This window comes from Harpia harpyja, chromosome 23, assembly GCF_026419915.1.
Source record: "Harpia harpyja isolate bHarHar1 chromosome 23, bHarHar1 primary haplotype, whole genome shotgun sequence".
In the NCBI taxonomy this organism is placed as follows: domain Eukaryota; kingdom Metazoa; phylum Chordata; class Aves; order Accipitriformes; family Accipitridae; genus Harpia; species Harpia harpyja.
Genome location: NC_068962.1, coordinates 9361415 through 9386986, shown reverse-complemented (window position 1 = coordinate 9386986; position 25572 = coordinate 9361415).

Here is a 25572-nt window from a genome sequence, read left to right as displayed (position 1 = left end):
TAAATGAGAAGAAACTTGGACCTTGAGCCAAAAGAAGTGATTTTGGGTTCAGGCTTACACTCAAAAAGCAGTATATTGTCACTCTCATCTCCTTCAAAAGGCTCTAAGGAATTTTGCTTGGTCAGAATAATCTTATACTGTATCCTCTGAGTTTATTGACACAAAAACTGCTCCTAATACATTAAGAAAAAATAAATGTACTTTCTAGATTTAACACTGACTTCATACCATGGAAACTGGCCTTAGATCCTGTTTTGGGTTTGCGTGGCGGGTTTTGGTGTCGGCTGAGGGTCCGCGGGGCCGGCTCCTGTGAGAAGCTGCTGGAAGCTTCCCCGGCTCCAGGCCGGACCCGCCGCTGGCCCAGGCCGAGCCCCTCAGCGACGGCGGCAGCGCCTCTGGGAGAGCGGATTTCAGAAGGGGAAAAAAAGAGAAAACCCACCTGCTGGAAAACCTGCCGCGGAGAGAGGAGTGGGAGGTGAGAGAAACCCCTCTGCAGACACCGAGGGCAGTGAGGAAGGCGGGGGAGGAGGGGACGCCCCCGCAGCCCGCGGTGAGGCGGCAGGCTGTCCCCCCCCAGCTCACGGAGGTCCATGGTGGAGCAGATATCCAGCTGCAGCCTCTGGGGAAGACCACGGTGAGGCGGCAGGCTGTCCCCCCCCAGCCCACGGAGGGGAGCGGGGGAGCAGATGCCCACCTGCAGCCCGGAGAGAGAGGAGCCCACGCCGGAGCAGGGGGATGGATGCCCCCCAGCATGGCCGGGACTCCGTGGGAGAGCCCGCGCTGGAGCAGGCTGGGACTGAAGACCGGCCCGCGGAAAGGCCCCACGCCAGGGAAGCTGGTGAGGAACCGCAGCCCGCGGGAAGGGCGCACGTTGGAGAAGGTCGTGGAGGGCTGTCTCCCGCGGGGGGACCCCACGGTGGGGCAGGGGACGAGTGAGGAGTGCTGCCCCTGAGGAGGACGGAGCGGCAGAGACAAGGGGTGTGAGGAACCGACCCCGACCCCCTGCGCCGCCGGAGGGAGAGAGAAGCGGGAGTGGGGTTGAGGCGGGAAGGAGGGAGGGGAGGGGGAAGGTGTGCTGCAGTCAGTTGTACTTCTCATTATCCTGTTTCGATTTGATTGGTAGTAAACTACATTGATTTGGTTTTTTTTCCCCAAGTTGAGCCTGTCTTTTGCCTGTGACCATAAGTGGGGAGTGATCCCTCCCAGTCCTTATGTCGTCCCACAAGTCTTTCTTAATATTTTCTCCTCAGCCCACCGTGGCCGGGGTGGGGAGTGACCGAGCAGCTGCGTGGTGCTTTGTTACCAGCTGGGCTTAAACCACAACAGTCCTGTTTTCATTTTTCCCATGAATACGCCCCCACAATCTTCAAGACTATTAGGACTAACAAAGTGATTTTTTGAATATACAAAGGCCCTCCTTTTCTCTTGTCTGAAAATCTGATACAACAACACTGGAGTAACTGCCACTGGGTCAGAAGAATTGTCCTTAGGTAAGAGTAGGGTAATAAAGCCAGAACTTTGTTATCGTAACAGTTTCATATGCATTGACTATGACAGAAAAAAATCTAGACCATATAAAATATGCAAAGATTTAGTGGTTATCAGATATTCTTGAGGCTAACCCTTGGAATTACTGTTAAGACAATTCAAATGTTATAAATGAAAAGCAACAAGTTTAAGTTCTGTTAAGGGAGAGTCAGGCTGGCATTACGAAAAAATTAGTCATGAAAGGACTGAAGAGCTCCAGAATATATTGTGTAGGAAAATTTAGAGTCTAAATCATTGGAAGTTTTAAGAACAGGTGGGTCAAACCCCTGTCAATCCTGCCTTTAAACAGATAACTTCTCAGGGTCCCCTCCAGCTCTTTTTTGTTGTACTATGATTTTACATCCATTCCATTATATTAACTGGAGTTTATTCTAAATGTCTGAGTCATCCCACTCTTTTCCATTTGGCAGTCTCAGGAGTATATGCGTAGCACCAAGTCATTCAAGAATTAGGATGTTCTGCTCACATTTCTGCTCGATAGTCTTTTTCTAAATTCTGTTAATCAAAGGAAAAACCCTGAAACTCTCCCAGTAGTGTTTGGGATAAAAAAAATGTCTTTGCTATCTATCTGGCTTAAAAAGAAATATAGGTAACACAAAGTCTTTTTTTTTTTGTGTGTGATTCTTTATGCTTTCAGAATTTCTATGTCAAATATCCCTTGCACAATTTGGATAACATAGGTGATTCAAGGAATGAAGTGTTATTATTTCTGTCTAAAATACCTGTGAGTAAAGGTCTCTGTCCTCTGGGACTATCACATTTCTCAGACTAACTCCTTTGCATAGTAAATGTAGGTGCGGTTTTCTTTGAAATTCACGTCCAGACTGGATCAATTACATATATTACAGCCTGCAAGAGAAAGACCTTTTCATAAGCATGGAGAGTTTGATTTGAAATAAAAAGTTGGATCTTTTATTAAGTGAAAAAAGAAAACTGCTTTATTTCTTAGTGATTCTGCTGAGGGCACTCTGGGGCTTCTGCAGCATGACTGCAGTCAGAACAGTGCCCTAACAATCACTGATCAATCAAATGCAGAGGCATATAATAACCATCATTTAGTATAAAATTAGTCGTCTTATGTTTTCACCAGGAAGTCTAATTTTAGTGTCTATTTTTCCCGCTAACTTATAATCTTTTTAATATCAGTTCTTTGCTTGAAAATTACAAGATTTCTGTAACACGCAGACTATATACAGTGGCAGTTTTAGCAACTGTAATGGGGGAATACATTAATACAAACCGATGAATAATGAAGATGGAGGAAAGAGAGACAAGAAACAGAAAAAGAAAAAGAAAGCATGAGTAACAAATGAAATACACATATAATTTTAGCTTCAAACACATTTTCATAAAGAAACAGGTATATCCAATTTCTATATCTTTTGTCATTTCTACCACTTTCTCAACATTTTCTATTTTATGGTAATTTTGGTATGGCAATACCCTCCTCACTCTTTGAGGTGCTCTAATACTCAAATTCCTTGCAGAAAGAATAGTAGTCAGTAGGTAAGGTTTTAGTTATGGCTTCTCTTACACATCTCTTTTCTGCATCAATATCAGACTTCTCTACTACATAGTGCTTTACCTGAACTGATCAAACTCTGTCTTTAAACCAATCATGACTATTCTTCCTTCTCCTGTTGGAACCATATTCCAGAACATTATTTATTCAACAAAGAGAAATTACCCCTACAGCTTACATACCTTACATTTAATTGACTAATACTTACACTAATTATTCTTGTGCCCAAATTGTTAGCGTAACTCTTTTTTTTTTCCCCACTACTAATCCTAACTGATGCATATTTGAGAGCAAATATTATAAGTTTCTTAGCTTTATATTATACTATTAACCAGCTGAAAACTTTCTAAGGATACTTAGGGTAGAACAGCTACTTAGCAGTTCTGTTCTGGATAGACTACGCATAAAAATTCTATCCCCTAATTATTACAATGAAGATACTCGTTCTAAATGACACTGGTATTTTAAGATCAGTATTTGATCTAGAGACTTCAGAGGAATGACGAGCTAAAGTCATACAGGATTGTTCACACAAAACCATAATATTTGAATATTCTATACAAAGAAATCCTTAATACCATGCCACTAAGTGTTCATTCTTGAATAGCTAAGATTAGAAAATTACTCTCAGATTAACTTTTGCATCTGAATGTCCCAAATGATACGGTGCTGCAACATACAATAAAAGAGTATGAACAATTTATTAGACACTAATAAGAGAAATTAGACATTATTAGACTCTAGCTTCTATCTTGATCAAGTCACTGGGCAATAAAATATTTTCACGTGATATTACAGCATGACATTTTGTTTGCTTCTGTTTCAGAAAAAATGCTTTTAGTTTTTTAGACATTGACTCCTGACATATAAATAAGTGAAAAAGTTCAAAATTAGTTTGTTTCAAAATATGTATTTATAATAGGAGATATAGTTATCTAACTTTCAGTGGAATTTACCTGGATATATTGAAAATATAAACTTTTTCACAAAAACATAACAAAATGTTTTTCTTTCACAACGTGTAGTCCTTTAAAAGATTTGTTCGAGGAGGGTCATTGTATTTGTAGTTATCTTATATCCTGATCTATGTGTGATTATCTCTATGTATGTATACATAGAGATAATTAAGGCCCAATTGTATATATACATGTGTGTATATATATACATTTTTTCTTCTCTCTCTCTCCATCTGTCCATCTTCATGGATAGTATAGTCATAGTGAACATATCCCTGTATGTTTTAATTTCTGATCTATATAAATCAATTTAATTTGTTACCATCTAGGGTATTCAGCAAGACCCTTAATTTACTTGGAAGCTGATGTGAAAGCAATACATTTATATTTAGTACCTGTAGTTCTTAAATAGTTTTATTGTGCAAGAAAACACTTTTTTTGAACGTGTACAAATAACTGCATATTACTCCCACTGATCAGTTAGAATAGGTTATTTTTGGGCAAACCCAAGTATGAAAAAAAATTCTGGCTCTGAGTCAGTCAGCACAGTTGACTCTCTCTAAGTAATTGTGTGAACATCATAGTTGTAATGTACAGTTGATCATTTAAGGAATGTTAAAATCCACTTTAGAACATTTTTATTAGACATGATTTTGCTCTCATTTTTCCACTGGGAGAAATTTATACACAAATAATTGTAAACTACAATATACAATCACTTTTCTGTTCTGGTTGTAGCTCAGTTTTGGGAGAGGGGATATGGATATTAAAAGAAATAATTATTAGGACTTGAAGACTTTGGTTTAATAGGACAGCAAAGGATACAGAAAAAAAAAGACATTTATTGTTATGCCCTTCATGACAGGAAAAAGTGTTTACTTCCGTGTTCAGCAGTTAAAATAAGCTTACGTTGACTTCAATAGCTGAAGAAGTGCTCATATAAATTCTGTACCTCAGCTTTAAGGCAGAACCAGCTCAAAGAGGAGAAGTATTCATTGGTTTTTAATGCATCTGACTGTATGAACACTGCTTTTGTGTTCCCTTAAAACTGAGTATCTTGCAAAATCTTTTCAGATAAGCACAGTAGAACATAGTTTTGTGTGTTATTTGGTAATAACTTCATGAATCTGAATTTCCACCTGTAAGCAAGCTGAGAAACTTATGACTTTCTAGGCATAATATAGGCTTGGATAGACAAGAAAATCAACACAAACATGTAGAGTTTCTTTAGCAGTATTTCTGTATTGCTGTTATAGAGATGGTTTATACTGTTTTCGAGGATTTAACATTTTTTTGTCTCTAATTTTCCTTGTAAGCAGTCTGAATTTGGCCTGACAGCAAAACTCATGTGTTCTTTCAGTTGATTAAGAGATGAATCTTTGCCATTTTACCTACTTAGTCTCAGTTATATGGCATCACAACATACCCTAACAGGAGAGACAGAGCTCTAAGTGTGGTGGCTAAATCTAGGTGTAAATGTAGGGTTTTTTCCCCTGGAAGAACAGGAGAAGATACTCTGGGCTTTACTCAACAATGATCCCACATGAAAGCATCATTCATGGATGGATATCACACTTATCCTTCAGTCCAGTCACAAAATTGTCCTAAATAAGAGGGAGGGGCTTTCAGCTAACCAGTTGGGTAGAGGTTAGATACAAGATAGAAGATGAATAAAAGTCAAGCAATGGTGATACGGGATAAGCATGAATTAATTGGCTTGTAACACATGAAGATCCTGAAGATCCTATAGCTTTCACAGGCATGATACTACTTATTCAGCGATTGTGTCTTGCTAGGAGAGTGCCTAAATGCTATTAGTAATGGATTTTCAAAAGTATCATCTTTAACTGTGCTCTTTTGCTGCTGTAGCATCTGCAAAGCTTGTAGGAGCAAGACAGATACTAGTCGCTATGGTGATTAACTTTCTTGGGGCTTCCTGAGGCTTTAAATATTTATATTTAAACCCTGGCTGTGCTTTGTTCTAAACCAGGAGCATGAAAAATTGCAATGACAAAGTTGTAATAGTCGTTGGTGATGCAGCAGCAAAATAAAATCCCTATCCAATACACCCACTGTGTTTAAACAATTGAGTTTGTGAGGTGAGTAACGTCACTCACAGAGGTAAGCGTCTTTGCTGAGCTTTCAGCAGCATATAGGTCCCACTTTTGCTGCATGCTACAAAACACAGATGAAAGATATTTATCTTGAGGAAGAAGCCTATCAATTGTAAGGGATTTTGGAAAAATATGAGTGCAGAACACAGTCCTGTGACTTGTAAAATCACTGCAGCAGCTAAAAAATCCCTGCCTCAGGCGTAATACATGCAGTCTGGTATAAGCTGTAGAAACTCTAAGCAAAAAAAAAAAAGAACTCTCAATATTGCCCAAATCCACCACAATATACACAGTGACAAAAATAGACAACATGCTTCTCTGCTCTAATTTTTCAATTTATTTCCTTTGAACATCCTGCTCTGTTGCTGTGGAAAAATATTATTGAAATGCCTACTAAGCCAAACAAGCAACACTTTTCACTTTGGAATAAAGAAAAGGAAAAAATGTTCTTCTTTTACACTCTTAGATTCTTGCTCAGCTCTGCTGCTGCCTGCCTGCAGGTCATCTGCAATGGTAATCCCAGAGATCCCTTCTGGCACTAACTAGCAGGTGACATGTGATTCAAAGAGTACAGACTTGGCAGCTGTTACCAGTTCTTAGTGCTGCTTGATGAAGATGCCTGACTGATGAAAGAATATGGAAGACAGGAGAGTAAGGATGGTTACTGGAGTATTTCAGAAGGTCCAGAAGGCTCTTCCTATTTGCATAAGGCACTGCTTCTGAAATGAGATGGTTTCGTTCTGCTTTCATGCAGCTTTTTCCCTACATGTCGCTTGTCACGACCAGCAACCCAGACTGCTATCTGGTTTTGTTCCAATTTGTCCCTTCATCCATTCATTATCACACTGATGTCGCTAGAACTGCTTACTGTGAATAAGGTAGACAGCAGGGTGGAATCATTATGCTGATTAATGTAAAATCAAAGGTGTTTGACTGATATTTATAATGCCAGGACTAAACCTACTTGGAAAATTTCTGCTGAAATACTTTTCAATGCAAAATGATCACAAAATCAATTTTTTATGCTTGCAATTTTGAAGTATTTCCTTTTTTTTGGTCATAAAAGTAAAAACTGATTGCACAGTGGTAGTGAGATATTAGGGAGCAGAAGTACTTCATGTCTGCCTGTGAGGCTTTCAGCAATTTCACTTGCCACCAGTAAAACTGGCAGGAATTTTGGGAAGAAAGCAAGCCAAAATTTTCTCTTTATGTTATCCCAAAACCAAATTTTCCTGGGAATCCCTTTGCTCATAACAGTTGTATTTTTAGTATTTACCCTGAAGTGGGATGACAAAGGTTTCCATTATTTTACAGGGAGATTTTTAATTTTCTATTGCTCTTCATACAGAGAGACGTTAGGCAAACAACAGACTTAAATATTTCTGAGTGCCATGCTATTGCACAATACATGCACATGCCATTGAAGAGCCTTGATATAATAGGATAAACCATTTGATACATATATGGCATAGGCAGTTGCTCTGAATAGTGACTTATTTGAAAATCCAAGCACTTCCTATGTGTCTGACATCTTCAATGGATGAATTTCAGTTGCACTAGACTACAAATGTAAAAGTATATTTTAATAATCCCAGTCACATTGCAACAAATTTTGCTTTCTCTAATATCTGTTTAATACCCTGGGACTTTGTGAAAATAAGAGAAAATGTAGGCTAGAATGTGACAGGATATTATTCAGAGAACTTTCACTAATCCATCTTCTTCCATCTTGCAGTACACTGATGTCATTTTTCTAGGAACTGTTGTTGAGGAAGTGCTATGGCATATTATATAATTACTCTTTTATCTCACAATATTTATATTTCCAAGACTGGAAGGATAAGGGGAAAGATGTCATCTTTTAGTAGCTTCATCTATGGATTCATGAGACAATTTTAAAGTTATTTTAATAAGACTTAAATCCATAAAAAATTTTTGCACCAAAACCATATGATAAGGACCTACATTTGTAGGAAACGGACAATATTTTATGGAGAAACAAAAAGAATATTCAATTGCAGAAGATTTTAAAAGGACTAATTTAATTTTAAAATATTGTACTGTCAAAGATGTATCTTTTCCTACAGTTGAACTTCTAACAAGTTACTTTGCTGTACTAAGGAATTTCAGTTTAATTTTCCAGCAGGCACACATACACATTGTTCGTTGCAACCTGCAATGCTGAACTCTTTACTTATTGTGAAATCACACCTCATCTGAAAAATACGCTTTTGCCATTATAGCTAGGTACTTTGGGGTTTCTTTTCTGTTGATAGGTACATAGAATAACTAATACCTAATTCCCTTCAATTAGGTATGGGCTGATGGAATATGCAAAGGAATGGGAGATGAAGACAGAACAATAACAGTATAAAGTTTTTGCCACATGGCATACATTCTGCTACTGCACCACATGAACTACTTCTTCTGTCTTCCTTATTCCCTGTATTCATCTCAGATGCTTTGAGAAGATTTAACTGCAACTTAAACACTGAACATTACAGCTGCAAAATCCAGGTGCTCCATTGTGATATACATTTTTCTAGCAACAGCATCTGGACACTTGGCTGGCTGCACCGTGGAAAGCAACTGGCTCTAACATTGCTTGTATTGGCATGCAAGGAATTGCCTAAGGATCAGTCTGCTGTGGGGCTGGCTGGGATACACTGCCCAGTTGGAGGCCATAGTCCTTTGATAGGTCTGTCATTGTCAAGAATTTGTTCAAGTTTATATACCCAAGAATAAAATCCTGTTCAAATTTCTCATGATCTCTTCCACATGTAAAGCCCTATTATGGTACAAAGGAGCTTGTCCAAATTCATTGGACTTGAGATATAAGGAACTCTTAAGGACCCACTACTTTGGCTAAGTCTTTCACAATACATACACTGCAGAATATGCCACAGAAAACTGTATTTCTGTGTTATGTCAACCTTTTATTCCAAAATAAAACCATTGTGAGTTAACTGATTTACAGTAAAAATGAAGAGATTTTACACCGAAATGTTAAAAAAAACACAAAACAAAACCCAAAAAACAATACCACAAAGACCTTGAATTATTAAAGGAAATAACCTGAGGAACAAAGGTTGGCAAAGTCTTTCAAGCACACTTCTTATGGCCATACAGACTTGTGACTGGAAATATTTCCTTTCACTTAGACATTTGAGAATACGTACAAGAAGTTCAGAAAACCTCTGCTAAAGAGGTGAAAGGAGCTGTGCAATTAAGAAGATTAATAATATTGGGTCTATGTGTATAATAGGAATGGAAAGAGATTTTTTTCTTGAATCAATAATGTATTTTTAAAATTTATTTTTGTCTGGTTTCTTTTTCAAATTACAGGCACTCTAAACCAAGAAACACCAAAAACATTAGTATTTATTCCAGAGTGAGAGCACAACTCAGAGCTGTTCTTCTATGTACAGAGGAAATCATTGGCAAAACAGTTGTGTGAATATTATTAATGAGCCTGTATATGCTCTTTTCCTCCCTCCAATGACTGCTAACATTTCTGAGTTTCTCCATGTGTCTTCTTCCACCTTCTACAGCTGGAAACTTCCTGTGCATCACCCTAATTCCAGCAAAGAGTCACACCAAATACTCCTAGTTCTAAATCACTGGTTTGGAAATTCTCCTACACAAATCCTTTGTGAGAGCAGAGAAAAGGGTGTAAAGGTCATCTGACCACTCTGCTGGAGTTTACCAGCATCCCAATTTCATGTAGCCTGCAAGGCAACTATACTGAGCCTAATGTCAAACTACAAAATGCATAGATATGCAAGAATGTCTTGCCGTGCATATGTAGAGGCTAGTAAAAGTATTTTCTTTACAGGTAAATATCTTTTTTGTTTTTCTGGAAAATATATGATTATTGGTTAATATCACAGGGAGTGACAAAAAAAAAAAAAAAAATCACTACCTAAACACGATTCTTTGGCTTTAGTTGTTTGTTGAAATATGTGAAAAACTCCATGCAGATCAGACAGGCCTCCTGGTAGGGCCAATGTTATTACCATTTTGAGAAGGGTGACAACTTGTATGAGTTCCCAGAGCAGATTTATGAACAATTGCAAGTTATGGGTGATTATTTTATCAGCAAATAAGCTAGGAACGAAAGCAGAGAGTACCTACCATAAAACCTGGAATAAAGTTGACATTAAGGTATTCCTGCATCTGGAGTTTGGTATTTGCTGACCATGGACAATTTTGCGTTTAGTTTGCACATCCACAAGGTCATTCCCTTTTCTTTTGCATTTCTGTGCTTAAATCACCATGAAAAGAGGCAGGCTCCATATTTTGGACCTGTGAATACATATTCAGGGTATATAGATTTCTCCATTAACTACATCCATCTCTTAAATTCCCAACTGAATCTAGGCACTGTATCTCTCTAGCTAGGAAATTTGTCATTTTTTCAGACATTTCAGTACCTAGGATATCTGCTGGTGATCTGAATGAGGTCTGCTGGTGATCTGAATGAGGTCAAAACTTCCATTACTTGTATTTCTTCTTAACACTGAAGAAAGAAATTACATTTGGTACATCAAAGACATTCTAAGACAATTTGTACCATGATGTTCTCTGATGAACATAATACATGAAATATATGAAATATATTTCATGAATTTTTTCAAGAAATGTTATTCTATAGAAACTACAAAGACTATGTATTATTGTATTACTCGTTAGTTCTCCAACTCTTTCTGAATCTGCCTAGGACTTCTCAGGTGAGGTGAAGAAAAAAGAAGTCCACGCACCACTTCTCATGATCTGTTTGATTAGGCAACCATGTGATACACCATCATGTTTTCATCACATTACTTAAAACTGTGCTGGAAAACTTCCTTAAACTCAGGAAGCAGGGGAGAAAAGAGCAAGGCTTTTTTTCCATCTGTTCGTATACCTGCAACAGTAAATTAGGACACACATTTGGTGGTATCACTGCAGTCAGTTGCCCAGAAAGACCTCAGACCAGCCCAGGTTAACGGAGGTGCAGAGCCGTGTGTGGGCAGCTGTACCACTTCCAAAGCTTTCAGGCCACATGGATCTTCAGTAGGAAAGTGCAGCTAGGAGTAAACTGGCATCATGTAGAGACAGTCCCTTCAACACGGAGGTCCTAGATCTAAGCCCGCTGAGGCAGGGTGATCCAACACAGACTCAGCCCAAGTGGCTTCGCTGAGATGTCTAGCCAGGCCAGCTCCCAGGGAATCAGTCTTTCACACAGGATCTGTTGTGCCCATTTGGGCAGAAGCAGTGTCACGGCACTTCCCAGAGGGCATTCTGGTGCAGTGCTAGACATCAGCTGAGGCTCAGTGCTGGCAAGGCCACAGTCTTGCTTTAACGAGTCACTTCGTCCAAATGTGGGGAAAGTAGAGCAGAAACCCCAGTGACTCTGCAGGAGCCAAACTAAATCTGGCATGGCTATTGCTGACATAAAGTTCACAAGCCTGCTTCACCAAAACTGGTTCTTTGCAGATACACAGAGGACAGGAGCTCTCCATATAGCTCTTTCCAGTGGCCACATAAAATTTTCTATTGCTAATGGTCTCCGGCCCACACTTATTGGCCAGCTCTTCCAGGGATTGCTTGGCAGACTGCAATTTGATATGGACAAAGGCGTGCCAGGAGCCATTTGAACAGTTTAACAGTTTAGATGGTGTAATTCCAGTGCGTGACAGTATTAACCATTGCTGCTTAAATTACTACTATAGATGCTGCATATTTTCTAGATTTATCCATTAGCCCAGATCCATATTATTCAGGTTAGTGAAAAGTTGATTGCAGTTCACATTAGGCCAATAACTACTACTTCCATATGGTATTATTTCATTGTGCTGTTTTTCTTTCATGTAACTTTTAGCAAATATTTACCTTAGGTCAAATACACTTTGCAGAATTTTGCCAAGATAACTGAATTAGAGTGCTGTGGTTAAAAAAAAAAGGGGGGGGGGGGAAGTGAAAGATCATGTCTACAGCTCCTGCTGCTGTGATAGAAAGTGCCCTTTCTACTGAAGCAGCAGAGACATCACCAGTAGCTATATTAAGATACTTCTATTACTTTACCTTTCCAATATGCTTTACAGAAGTACTTGAAAATAGAATTCAGCAGCTTTGTTAACATGAAAAGTTGCAGCTGTCTTTTTCCTTCTTCCTCTGTAGAGTGGATGAAATAATGTAATAACACCTTATCTGATGTAATCCTTCAATACTTAGTCTTTTACTATTTAGATATACATGTATTTTTCTGTTATGATAATTCAGTATGATAGTAATGGGGAAAGAATGTAAGTTTTGAGTAGTGCTGGTGCTCCACTGTCTAGCTTCTTGTAATTAAAGAGAAAAAAGAGTGCTTTTCTTATCTGATGTGACAGGACTTATGCAAATTCTGTGCTCAGCATTCAGTCCATCAGAAAAGCATGACTGCTGCAGTATTTCAAAAGGATTTTGTACAACCCTTTGTGTCTCCTTTTTTGATTCACAAGCTATTTTAATAAAGAATAATTTCTTGAGCATATAGCAGTAAGAAGAGCTCCAAAAGCACAATGTCCTTCAAAACATATTTGAAATAGACATTGGACTAAATTTGAGATAAAACACAGTGCAAATGTTGTGTCCAAGACAGTAAAGGTTTACTGACCATGATAAGAACTTTTCTCTTAATTCTTCAATAGTTTATAGGACTAAAGAACATGATTTTATGTTAGGTTTAATGAATTATTGGTGCAAATTAAGCATGGCTTCTCTAAAATCATGCATTTGCAGACCAATGACTGAAATAGCAAACCATCTCTTCTACTAGGAGTCTTTTTTCTGGCTTTTGTCTTGATTCCATGTTCATAGTAGGTTTGAAACCCAGCAGTTGTAGACACTTAAAAATTATCTGCAGGAAAATGCAATAATGCATATTTATTGATTTCCAATGAATAAGCTATGTGAGTCCTCTCTGAACTTTATCCAAGAAATTTATCTGGCTGACGTTTGATACATATGTCTTCTAATGCCTTTTTGTTGTTGTTGTTACTGCTTTGTTCATGTTTTTTTGTTGGGGTTTTTTGTTTGTTTCGGAAGACTTAAAATAAGAGATCCAAATGAAAAACGCCTGTCCCATGGACAAATTGTGCAGATGAGGACCAAAAATTCCTTGGACGCTATATAGTGGTAAGTGAATTACAGTGTTGTGTCAACATATGTCTGATTCTGGCAGTTTTTATGTGGACCTTTGTTTAAAAGAACCTCTCCAAATCTCAGTGGGTGAATTGTTCTAACAAGTAGGTGGAAATTAACACAACAGAGGCATTTACTATGTGCATAGGTGCTGATATGGATATTACATTTGTGGAATATTTTGGTGTACAAGAAACCTGTTGAAACTCAAAGAAAAACAGTGGAAAGAGATGTGCAAAAAGCACAAATATGCCATGCCTATGTATGTGGTGGGCATCTTGCTCACTGTAAATGACAGCTTTTACAATTTTTGCTTGATCTGATTTTAATAAAATAATCTTTTTTCATTAGCTTTTTCTGCAGCAAATTATGAGGAAATTAGCAATAGTATGCATTCTTTGCAGCAAGATGGGGAGGCAGTTGAGGGATTGCTGTATCATAAATCACCTACAGCAGGTGTTGCTCATCTCAAGGAAACAATGTATGAACTAGAGGACATGCTGGGAGACATTCTACCGTATGGATGAAAACCTTAAAATCCTTCCAAGTATGAAATTCCCCATGGGCTCAAGTCTTAGATCCATGTGTGTAGAAACTGGCAGGGTTGGTTCTCTCTTCCAAAATATATTAGGGTCGAAAGAAGATTTTGCATCTCATTTCTACACGGAAACAGGATGGTCATTTTCACTACTGGTGAATAAGTAGCAAAATTGAGTTCAGACTTACCTTGAGGGTGGGGGAAAAAAAATTTAAAAATCAGGTTTCCCTCTGATGGAAGATCCAGTTTGGAAAATGATCAATCCTTTACCTTTATCCTGTAAAAAAATGAAGGTGGAAGAATTTGTCATTATAAAAATTCTGTTGAAAATACTAATCTGTTGTTTCCTACTGTAAGCCTTCCCATAGTAAGAAGAGGAAACTTGCTGGAGCTAATATTGGAAAAGCTAGATCAATGCAAGGAAGTATTATTTAGTGAAGGGAATGGTAATTCCTTAGCAGTCTTGCTGTAAGAAATCATGTTTTTGCTGGACTGCATAGATAGCACTAGGATTATTAAATAACATTATCAGGAATAAAAATTAAGATATTAGTAAGGCATGAACATTTATGTTATAAATTAACAGAAATTATAAAGCTCCTTTGAAAGCACAAATCTGCATCTTTTCCTTTCTAATTGCATAGCTGTACTCTGGAGATTTTCACTTTTCTGTAAGTTATTAGATATTGACAGAAGCAGTATGGCAAAACTGGCAAAAGCAGAGTATGAGCTAGCTCTTACACAGTGACATAATTTTAAGACCTGCATTTGATTTGTAGTAACATTCATAAAATATACATGACTATTTCACCTTATCTTCAGCTCTAAAAAGCATTTTGGCAACTGTATATCAAGCACGTAAAAATAAAATCACTTTTAAAGAACTTTTCAAGATTGAATTAAGCAGGTCTTTTATCACTGCCTTGAAACAACTGTGGGAGAGAAAGTTGAGCTTGTCTAAAAAAAAGAGTATCTTAAGCCCAAAATACATAATAGTCTTCTTATGGACAATGAATTTGTGACAAAGGTTCATCAGCCTCTGTTGCCTGTGGAACAAGATATGAAAATCTGCTTTTGAAGTTAACAAGCTGCATTATTCAGACTCTCTGACTGTCAGGAGATTTCTGCCCTTGATAGCAGCGATCTTCTAATTCAGTGCCTGACTGCCATTTCTAAAGTTTGGACCATGAGTAGGTAGCAGTTACACTGGAGGAGAGAGCACAGTTCCTGGCAGCCATGGAGGAAGCACAGCCTGTTAAAGTTCTGGGGTTCCGACCTGCTGCTTTTGAGTACAGATAAATCACTGAGCTCCTAAAAGCTTAGATTAGAGGTTTTGGCAGGATTTTGCACACTGTTGTTTGGCAAGGTCATTTCCTGGTGGTGCTGCCCTTTCATGCAACAAAGCAAGAAAAAAGAAAGTGACTGTGTCCTCAGAGATGGATATATTTGGACAAAAGCATCTGAAAGACTTTGCATGTTGCTTCTGGAAGTAGTCCAATGAAGTTAAAAGGGTGTAAAACTCAGTGCCAGCCTTCATTTTTATCTTTGTGGGTTAGCCAGTTATGGTGGTTTTGGTCTTTGTTCCTACTGCTCAAGCTGTTCCTTACATTGGTTAGCGAGAGGCAAGGACAGGTCTTAAATGTTAAATGATATTATTTCTCACCTCTCTTCCTTCCCAATCTACCAGTGCAATCTTTGTATAAGGATCAACATTCTTTTCCTCTTTTTGATTGGTTTCATGCTTTCTTACAATCAAGGAATTTGTATTTGGCGTCAACTTATGGCCAAGGTGATAAGATGTGTGGTGGGAGTCCTATGCTACATGAGAGTGAGTCTGTTAGGAAAAAAAGAACAATCCTCAAAACAAATCCTGAAGAAAATAGGCAGGACAGAGATACCAGAGTGGCACATCTTAAAATAGATCAAAAAAGGATAATTTAACTTGATTTCTGAACAGAAAACTCTTCCTAAATCTGTCTTTTCCTGAAGAAAATCAGTAAATTTAAAAACCCACTTTCCTTTAAATTTTCCTAGCAGCACTGTGTTTTATGTAGATCATTTTCTTTCTTCCCAACAGAGTAAGCAGGATGATTACATAAATATATTTTTCCTTGCAAAACCAGAATAATTAGATGTCTGTATGTCTATATATGCATGTAAATGTATATATATTCTTAAAACAAACATGTTGATTACCTACTAACCTCCTAGGCTTCATCACAGCAGTACAGTTGTTCATATCTGCAAATGAGTCTCAAGTGGAGTTGGAGGATTCCAAATCTCTGGCATCTTTTGAAAAACTGACAACACGTTGCTGGTAGAAGAAAAGGCCTTTTCCTTTCACTCAACCACTACTTCTACATGTCTGTCTGTCCATAATTATAATAAAAGAAGGAAGATACGTGTGACTATTTTTTGTAGTAACAATATTATTGTAATCATTTTCTGACTCCATAATTTCCATTTTCCTTTATAGTCTCAGCGCTGCAAGTAGGATTCATTTGATCTGTATAACACTGACCTGGTATAAAAATAATCAAAGAAGTGCAGAGTTTAAACTTTAATCTCTTTTTTGATCAGAAGACTCTACATTATATTCCCCCTGCTTCACAAAAGGATCTTCACTCAATCTATGGTAAGAACTTTTTTAATTAAAATATTTACCTTACAGTTTTTAAAGATAGCTTATTTTGGTTCCTTTTTAGAAAAATGTTACCTCCTACTTTTATCCCTAGGGGAAAAAAACCTATTACAACTTTTTAAAATTTATTTTTATTCCTAAGTATTATTGCAGAAGTATCAAAATAATTAGGTCAAGTGGTGGCAATAAGCCCAACAGAAATAAACAGCTCATCTCATGATTTGCCATAAGATATTTCATCTGCAGTTTGCAGTTTAAATTTTGTTAAATTCATGCCAGCTAGTTTAATAAATTGAAAACAAGAACACTTTTAATTTTATGTAATACATGCATTAGAGATTTTTGTCTTAGTTTAAGAAGATGTCAAATCATTAGCTCTGTCCTCCCTCTCGCCCTTTCCTAAAACAGCTGTGGAGGAAATCTGTCTAACCTCAGCAGCCTCTGAAAATTAAACAGGACAAAAGATGTTGGAATGACTAAAAATTTGAAATTACCCTGGCCATAAGGCCATTTTTTACTAATCAGAGAGAGTAATACTATCAGCTAGTATAAATCATACAGTTCCATTGGCATGTAAAATATGTTTTTTACATATTTTCATGTTCGCACCATTTACTATTAACAATCTACTTCAAAATGTCTTTTTTATATATATATATATACATGTAGACATATACACATACGCATCCATATATACCCACATATGTGTTTGGCTCATATTTTTATTTTAAATGGCATAACATTTAGGGAACATAAATCTCAGTAAGGAAGGCTATAGTTATACCTCCACTTCTCTGCCAGGTACCAAAATTAAAGAAACGTGGTCAGTCTCTACTATCAAGCTGTGTTCAAACACTAAACAGATACTGGGAATGCCATCTTCCCTGAAGAAGCAATCCTGAAATTCCCTCCCAAACTGGATAAAGAAAGGGACAAACACAGCCAAGTTCTTGCTTTGGACTGGAAAGCTTGACCTTGCTACCAGTGAGTCTGAAAGAAAGGACAGATAGAAATTCTTTATCCTGAGTGTCTCAGAACTATACTTTGCAGAGCTTTTGTCCTGTTATCAGATGTTTAGCTTGAGGTGGATGATAATATAACTTGTATGTAAAACCCATTAACATCAAGATGAATTTCTCCCTATTAGTGCCAACAGGGTTTGGATCAAAATGCAGCAGAGAGTCAGCAGTGCAGACCCTCCACGTTATTGTTCTGCACCTCTTGTAGGAAGATGCTGAGGGTACCCTAAGACACTGTTATAGGGATCTTCACTCAGAAAACTGTATGGGAGACTGCTTTTCTCCCAAACCATCTTTAGTTTTCGTATCCTTGCATACTCACTCAGCATTGGTGTATTCTTCCTATATGTTTTATTACAGATGATCTATGAACATAAAAAACTGCAATATTTAGCAAGGAACTAGAATGCTACATACATTTTGATCAATATGTTGCATAATGAGCCTCTTTGTCAGCAAGTTACTCTTTGCCGTGAACTTCTTACTGTTCAGCAGAATTTTGGGTGACTAAGGGGAGGCTAAAAGGGAGAAAGGAAGAAAGGACACAGAAACAGAAAATTGAAATTAGAAGTGGTATCTTAAGCCCCGAAATCTGTCTGAAATTTATGAGTATCTTTGCTTAAAACCTTGATCCTGCAACAGTTAAGCAATATGTAATATTATACATGCATGCACTTCCCATGATTCTGTTGATTGACTGGAAACGCTCACACGGGTAAAGACTGGCCAGGGATTAAGCCCCCTCAGGATCATGGCATAAATCCAACCAATAGCTAGTAATAGATCTGCATCCACATTCTCCCTGTTGATAATGGTAATGGTGATGAACTGATGTTATGGTGGGGAGGGGTTGGGGGAATAGAAGACATAGAAAGGTAAAATATTTAAATGGTATTAAAGCCAGCATAGAAGGCTAGATTAGATATTTTTTCTATCATTCATTTCTGCAAAGGCATCATATAAATACTTCAGATAGATAGATAGAAAGCAACAAGTAAGAGGTAGAATCCAACAAGTAAATCACAATAAAGTAACAGGACAATATTGTTAGAAGTTGGGAATGTCCCATGAGTCTCCCAACTTAATTCTAAGAGTAAACAAATATTCAGCTTTGGGAAGAGTTTTCCTTACTTTAAAGAAAAATATACTACCCTTCTAAGAAAATATAAGCTGATTTGCAAATCAGAACAGATAACACAGTTACTATGACATGAAAAAAAAAGTCTCAAAAATTTCTTTTTCTAGTTATTTCTCAGAGCCCTCATATGTATGACCTCTTCCAGATTTTTTCTTGCTACAGCAGGCATTTTGCTTTTTCTCCCAATCTCTCCATGACTGTTAGTTCATGAAGTGACTAATTCAACTTGTAAAAATATATCACAGTAATAGGACTTTCACAGTTGGAGCTTATATCCTCTGCTCTTGAGACCCACAAGTTTCTGATCTGACAGTCTGAATTAGAGAAAAAGTCTCTTTCCCCACCTTCTTTACAATCTGTTCCCTGCTCACACATAAATTGAAATCCTTTATATTTCTTTTCTCTTGATAGAACTACCAAAAAAAAAAAAAAGGCAAAAAAAGCAAAAATACCTCCAGTTACATGGAACTTGGTTTTATATTTCTTGTAGTATGAGAATTTTTAGGCATGTTCTCTAATTGTAATTAATCAATAAAACAACATTTCTGTAAACGATAATTTATCTGGAACACTTCAGGCATACTTGAGACCTTGAATAAATAATACATACAAATAATTACAGCACTAAGAAGATATAATGTTTATTCACAGGAGAAATTAAATTTTAAGTATTTTTCTCACAGTTTTATTTTTAATTATTGTCACCAGAAGTGACAAATGTGATTAAAAATCTGAATAGATTTTGAAGGGCTTAGAGTGTTCAGCAGCCTACATTATCCTCAATTTTCCCACCATACTCAGAAGAACTTCTGAATTCAGAGTATTTTGGAAAATATGGCCTCCTCTTTCTGGAATCATGAGGGGACGCATTCAGAAGCACCTAAGATCTACTTAACATCTCTCATTAAAAGCCAAAGGGAGATGGACTGAAAACTGTCCTACTTACGAATCCCCACAAAAAGTCTGATGGGCCAACATAAGCTCTGTAAAGGCTTATTAAATTTGGTGAGGAAGCTGCTGAGATGCAGTGACTGAAGGCTGTTTGAGAATACATGAGAAGTATCGTTCATGATTTCTCTTTTCTCCAACTGCTTCCTAGGTATCTGCTTTTGCCCATGTGAACAGGAGGATAAAGGTTGAACTGGGTTCCATAAGCTGCCTTATCCTTCTCTCCATTCAGCAGCAGTTCAGCAGAGAAGGAAATATTTAAATGTGCAGGCGCAGTTTTGAAACCTGTGTGCCAGTGCAGAGAACTGGTATGCTCGCAGGAGGAGTGAGCGGTGAACAGCACACCACAGATTTATTACTGCAGGTTTACAAATGCCTGAGAAATCTGCAAGGTGTTCTCACAGGCTTTGCATTATTTATTCTCTATGTGGAGCTCTATACTTGGCAAGGACTGGCGGTACAACAGAAATGGGGAAAATCAGGCCTTCAGGAAATGAAGAATCAGCATCAACATTGTTCCCACAGCTGGTTTCAGCTGAGATAGAGTTAATTTTCTTTCTAGTATCTGGTATAGTGTTATGTCTTGGATTTAGTAGGAGAAGAATGTTGATAATACACTACATTTTCAGTTGCTGGTAAGCAGTGTTTAGTCTCGGTCAAGGATTTTTCAGCTTCTCATGCCCAGCCAGCAAGAAGGCTGGAGGGGCACAAGGAGTTGGGAGGGGACACAGCCAGGGCAGCTGACCCAAACTGGCCAACGGGGGATTCCATACCATGTGACGTCATGCCCAGTATATAAACTGGGGGGAGTTAGCCTGGGTCGGGGGATCACTGCTTGGGAAATAACTGGCCATTACTCGGTGAGTGGTGAGCAATTGCATTGTGCAGCACTTGTTTTGTATTTTCTAATTCTTTTTTTATTGTCATATTATTATTATTATTGTTATTATTTATTATTATTATCATTATTATTATTTTATTCCTTTCTGTCCTATTAAACTGTATCTCAATCCACGAGTTTTACTTTTTTTTTTTCGATTCTCTCCCCCATCCCACTGGGTGGCAGGGAGTAATCGAGCGGCTGCGTGGTGTTTAGTTGCTGGCTGGGGTTAAACCGTGACACTCTAATTCCTGGAACAAAAGAGAAAACTCTTCAAGCGTTGTGAGATAACCACTGTTTTCATGGGCATGGAAGGAGCATTGCATATTTCAGGTGTAAATTTGGTAAGGAACACTTCTTCTGAGTGAAACTGCCTCAGAGGGGACAGTGAGGCACCAGATGTGATCTAAGCAAGATCTACCAGTCAAAAGAAATTCTGACAGTAATGAAATCATAATAGCAGATTATTAATAAATAGTAAGTTCAAAGTTTAATTTTGACATTGTTTTTCATTCTTTAAAATGACAGGCCACAAATATAATGTCATAGTGTCAGGCTGGAATCAGACTGCCATGGCGAGGATTTCTGTCTCTTAGATGAAAATAAAGATTTTCCAGTGTTTTATTTTGATACAGGCAATCCAGGAGAAGCACAAAAGTGGCATATGAGTCATTCTGAATCTATGCAAACATAAGCTTTGTTTCATTTGAGGAATGGACAAAACGGCAGAACTGTCCTTATTTCAACTGAACCAGCTCACTAGCTTCTGAACAGTACAAAAACAGGTGTGTTTTCTGTAACTCCACAGCATGTTTTTGTTGGATTATTATCATTATCATCATTATTATCATTATCATTGTCATAGTAACTTCAAGTCCTAATCCTGAAAATGTGCCTCACTTCTCTAGGTGATATGCAAACACGGGTGTGAAAAAGATGACCCTTAATCAAAAGAATTCTCCCATAACTATTCATTGCAATTGTAGCTCATTTCTAATTGCTACCAGCTACTCTCTAGTACATCAGTAATGGCCATCCACACTACAGGACACAGTAGATTTAATTTAGTGTTTCATTTTATAGGGATTGTTGCATGGAATTGCTAAATAAGTGTTATCTGTAATCAGTTTGTGTGGAAACTGGCTTCTCAGATTTAAACCTCTCTTAATTCCTGTTCATAATTTGGCCAGTGGTTATTACAAGTATCATCAATCACAAGGTGAAAGATCATGGAGCAAAACCACATTGCTTGTATGTTGTGTATATTGTACATTTTCTAATATACATGTATTGTGTTTCACAGACTTTTCTTTGCTCTTTGTTCTATCTATCTACTCTATTATAGTAATTCCTTTCCAAATTAGGAAGATTATTATTAATTATATTCTAAAAAGGCATTACTAGTTGAGGTAACAGGATTCAAATACTGCTGGTTATTGAAGGGGTATGTTGTTAAAGTGAATATACCTGAGCTCTTTGTACGTATATTTACAAAACAAAGTAAATCTCCGCAGCAATTATATGATCCAACTCAGTAATTACAAACTTTGATTGACCTAATAAACACATTTCCTTTGTGTATGAACTGCAAATGCACAAAAATACATTTATGCCCCAAAATGTAATGATAAGCCCATAAAAGAAAGCTGTACAAGCCAGACACTAAGCTTGGAGAGGTGGGTAGGTAAAGTTGAGGATCTTAAGTTTGGAGAGGTGGGAGACTGAAGATGTGGAAAGGAAAACAATAGAGAATTGGAGACAAGACTTTCATAGCAAATTCGTGAAGTTAAACTTTCAACTGCTTAAAAAAGAGACCAGATTTTCCAGAAGGATGAACATACAGTGGCATCCACCAAAGATATTACAACAATTTATTTAGGTGCTGAATTTGGGCATGGAAGTGTCTTTCAAATGTCTGTCATGTCCCATGGAGTTTGGGAGAGAAAGAAGAACATTTATATTTTGCCATACCATTTTTTAATGTTTTTAGAATAATCGATAATCCTGCTGAGATCAGAATAGTAGCAAGAACATAATGAGGACTTCAAAAAAGAAGGACTCCGTGTTCAATCTGACTGTGAGGTTTCACTGATAACATAGGGGTAGCAATATGCAAGACTGGTGCCAGTTTATCCCAGGAAGAAAAAAAAATGGATAAGAAATATTTCCATGCAAAGTTCTCTTCAGAATTTTCAGTTTCAGACCACTGCTAGATTCAGTATTTATTCATTCTTCATACATCTTAACAACACCAAGACAATTCATGGAAATTAAACCCACAATGTGTGGCACAACAGTTAAAATCAATATCGTGCTTACAGTTCTGTTATTAATTCCACAATAAAACTCAGTGATCACTGAACAGGGATAATAATTAAACTTCAAATATCCCCATTTGCATACATATAAACCTAGATTCTTCTGTGTCAGTGAAATAAAGATTATTGCATCCTTTTCAAGTAGATGTAGACTGGTATCAAGTTGGAAAATTTTCTGGGCAAAATGTATTTATGGCAAAGTAAAGTGAGATAATTATGATTTACTGTGAACTAATCTAACAAATGTTAAAAATTTGCAATTTTGATTGTTATTTATGGTCAGGATTTACACTTTGGTTTTGAAGGAGTTTACCACCCTGGCAGACTTCAAGCCTGATTCACCTGCTCTGCAGGAATAGTAAATTCTTCATTTAATTTTAAAGCCAGTTGGGGAATCAATTTTTGTTCTTTTCACAAAATAGTTTTCCTTAAATTGGCAGTTCAAGTCACAGTCATAGCAGGTCATAATAGAATTTAGTGACATGTTAGAAACTGTAAGATAGCTAGTTTCAGAAATTTAAAGTGCTGTTTTGAGGTATTTTTGTGTTCATTTTTAGTTCTATAATATGCACGTATTACATGAAAGAGGTACTACTGTTGGAATATGTTATAAAACTGTCATCAAGGTCATCCCCTTTCAGTTTGAGAATTGTCAACCAGACCATAGAGTATTTTCTTACAGTATTCCTACCTTATTTCTTGTTACATCTGCCACATTTCATCTAGTATAGAAGCTTGCATTCTAAAGAGGAAAAAGTAGTCAAACATTGTCCTCCTTCCTCTTTATCAATGTTTCCCAGCAGCACTAATGTGACATAGTGCTGCACATTATGCAAATATGCCCATTTGTTTTCATAGTCCCTTCGCACTTTACAAACTCTTATGCATCCTCTACTGCCTTACCAGTGAATAATTGATTCACATAATATTTCATTAGCAAAATAAAAATTTATAGTCTCATTTAGAGCAATATGTACATTTAAACTCACCCCCCAATGATGTAGAACTTCTTTGCATATACAAATGCATAGCATAACCACCGGAAATAGGCAAGATGTTATATATGAACTGATTCATTCTCTGAACAGTTCTAGTAGTCAAATTATAAAATTAAATCATACCTTTTACTTGGGTATCCAGATTGGTAACACTTATATATTTTTATTTCTAACTAATTGCATTTTTATTTTAATTTTATGATCTTTAGGAGACTTCTATATTTGTATCTTTAATTGTGGAACAAAATGTGTATTTAATTTTATTGATATTAATCTTATATTTCTGCTGATATGTACTGGAAATTCAGCATTCAAAGCCCTTTTTTTAAATTTCATCTGAGAAATTCAAATCGCACTTGATATGTGAATATTTATTGAAGTATTTACAAGCTCATCCAAAAAATGCATTTGATTGATAGAATATAACTATCAAAGTGGAACTTAGCATGACACAAGCTTTCATTAGCATGCCAAACCTCAAGAGGAGTGTAGTTGAAGCATTCTGTTCATTTATCATGCCAGAAAAATACCACATATCATCAGTACAGTTTTTTCACTTGTAGAAAAACTCTTCTTCTTTGGACTTCTTTCTATATAGTGAAAATCAGGTGGTGAACAACAGGTTTAGTAGGGTGGGAATTTGTTTTGTTAACTGCTGAAAAACTCATGAGTTAGAGAAGAGATATTTAATTCATCACTCTTACAGTCTGCCTGCCGGCTGGTTACAGCCAGGCATAGCTTAGAGCAGTTCTGAGGCTGCCCTATTGTTTCAGACAAAAGCCCCAGGCTGACCCAAGAAACAGAAGACAGAAAAACAGATTGGCTCCACACAGGTCCTCTAAGGTCTACTCCATACAGCTGAGAAGTTATCTCATACCTTAAGCATATGGGTCATGTCAGTGATATAGTAACAGGTAAGCATCTAACCTCTCTGGGTACCAAAAGACAGTTGCAGAATGTTTCAAGTTCTTTCAGGCCATTGAACTCCGATTTCAATGATGGCGCAAATTTAAAAGACCTATTCTGCACTCTTTGGATACATAGAGAAATTTTAACTCAAATGTCCAAGGACTGAGTCCTACTGAAAAGTCCATTTCCTTATGTGAGGTACATAAATTTATCTCCTTTTTTATATAAATATAGAAAAAAGTTCAATACATGTGACTCGATTCTGGGTCTGGATTAAGATCTTACAATGGTGAACTAGGTTTTGGGGGTGATAACTGATCCCCAGCTGCCATGCTGGGATTCCAGGTACTGAAGGACACAGGAGTATGAGTGAAAATGATCTACCCCTGTTAGAATCCAACTACAAATGATTAGATCCCACTCCTCTTTAAAACAATTTTCTCTGCAGATATCTGCTGTAGAAACCTGCTGGAAAGTACAAACAGAAATACATCAATGTACATCAGCAGGACTACAAGACAGATTTCTGTGTTTATTTCTCATTGTGACACTGGAGTGAATGGTGACCTTACAAGAACATAGACAGATGGATATATATGAATTCCTTACCTTGGCTGCCAATGAATAATGGCAGGGAACAGCAATCTAAAACTTCATCCACAAAAAATGAAATGCTGAATGCTATTTATATGAGTGAAAAATAAATCAATATGGAATTTTAAATCTTTTCTGCCTTATTTTTAAAGGAATATATCCCATTTACAGAAGGTCATAGAGGAAAATTAAACTGCACTAATTTTATTTTTTTTTTTAATAGGTCTTTAATTCCAGAAGGAATTGTCGCAGTGAAATGGATATTTAATCAACAGTAGTGTG